Genomic DNA, 1,989 nt, shown 5'->3' on the forward strand with positions numbered 1-1,989 from the left:
ACATTCAATTTGTTTCTAGGTTTTGGCTGCTATAGGTAAAACTTTAGAAAGATTTGTGTACAAACCTTGTGACAGGTGAATGTTAGCTTATTTTTGTATTGGGTGCCAGGTAGGGCAGGTTATTCATTTTTGTTTGTGAATTTTCAGTTGCTGCCACATTATTGTTGAGAAGATTGACCTTTGCCAATGCATGGTCTCAACATTGGTTAAAACAGTGAGATAGCTTTACAACCTCTGCCCTAGACTCTGCAGCCACCGCCATGTTGATGCCTAAGAAGAAGCAGGCTGCCATCTATGAACTCCTTTTTAAGCAGTGATGGTTGCCAAGAAAGATGTTCCATATACCCAAACACCTCAAGCTGGCAGATGAGAATGTGCCCAATCTTCATGCAATGAAGGCCAGGGACACCTCAAGTCTTGAGGCTATGTGATGGAGCAGTTGCCCGGAGACATCTCTATTGGTACCTTATGAACTAGGGCATCCAGTATCTCTGACATTACCCTGACCTACCTCTGGAGACTGTGCCTGCCATGCTGTGTTGCAGCAGTCCTGAGACTGGCAGCTTTGGCCCATAGGTCCAGAGGGTGGGCAACCTGCAAGATTCCCGAGAGGGGAGGCAGAACAGAGATGTCTACAGAAGGAGCGCCGTTCCCGCTGGTGCTGACAGGAAGGCTGAAGCTGGGGCTGGCTCAGCAACTGAATTCCAGTTTAGAGGCAGCTTTGAATGAGGATGAGGTCAGTCATTTCCGTGGAGTTGGAGATTTTGTTGTGTGGAAAAACTTCAAAGAAAAAAAATGCAATGGTAAATTCATGAATGTGCGACCCTATTTCCATCTTCTTCATTTTGTCCCAAGGGTCTGTATGTAGATGATCATTATTAATGAAGCTTTAGAATGAGGCTTTTATGAATCTCTGTAAGTGCTGCAAAATTTTTATTTTTAAAAACATTTGAATAGTTTTCTATCTAGTTTCATAACTTTGAGTCTCAAGTTGCCAGTGTCTTTACAGTCTTGCTGGAACTTTGCGCGACATCTCATTGAATCTCTAGGTCTGTAGAGAAACTCCATCTTAGAAGTGTCTGAATAAGAGGCATGGTGTCTGCACACAGCTCCTTTTGCTCCCCCCGAACTGTTTCATGGTTGTCAGTGTGCGGCTGTAGAACACATATCTGTCTCCTACGCGATTCACATTCTCTTGATGCTTTCAAAAGCTATTCATTTTGTTAATTTTTAAAAACTTATTTTTTTAACACAAACAGATTTATTTTTATGCAGGATTTGTATATTAGACTTGACAAATTTACTTACTATCTATAGTAAGTTTACATGTTCTGTGAATTTATTTATACAATAATGTCTGTTTTTATAATTTAGGATTACTTACTTTTCTTACTTTTTCTTCCCGTTCTCTTCTTTTTGACACAGGGTCTCACTATATAATTGGCATGGAATTCACTGTGGAGAGCGGGCTGACCTCAGATTCACAAACCACTGCGTCATGAGTGTTGGGATTAAGGACATTTTACCACTATGTGCTTTACTTTCTTACCAGTCACACTGTCTGACACAATTAGGACGCACATAGAGTATTACCACCAGTGGCTCCCTGCATAGAGTATTACCACCAGTGGCTTCCTGCATAGAGTATTACTGCCAATGGCTCCTTGGAGCAGAAACTGGGACCAAGGACAAAGCACCTTGCTTTACCCCGTGTGTCTGAAAAACAATTCTTCTAGAGTTTTGTCAGGTTTTCTCTCTGCTTATAAGGGGGTGTCTGGTCCATTCTCTTACTTCATCTGAAGCAGAAGAGAATATTTACTTGCTCCTCAAAGTCTGTAGCAATAGTTTAGGTCAAATGAAAGGTTTTCAATTTATTCCCACAGGAATGAGAAGTGAGAGCTGTGGGTGGTTGTTTTTTGGTACAGCCTAATCAGAGTTCACACATGGATTTGAGAAAGGTATGGTTATTAAGGCCACATTGTAAAATGA

General features: G+C 41.3%; 1 pseudogene; it reads left to right on the forward strand.

Annotated features, from left to right (window-relative positions):
- Window positions 1-260: 260 nt before the first annotated feature.
- Window positions 261-729, forward strand: LOC142844286 (small ribosomal subunit protein eS10 pseudogene; annotated as a pseudogene).
- The last annotated feature ends 1,260 nt before the right edge of the window (window positions 730-1,989 follow it).

The sequence above is a fragment of the Microtus pennsylvanicus genome, chromosome 2 (genome assembly GCF_037038515.1).
Source record: "Microtus pennsylvanicus isolate mMicPen1 chromosome 2, mMicPen1.hap1, whole genome shotgun sequence".
NCBI classification, from domain to species: Eukaryota; Metazoa; Chordata; class Mammalia; order Rodentia; family Cricetidae; genus Microtus; species Microtus pennsylvanicus.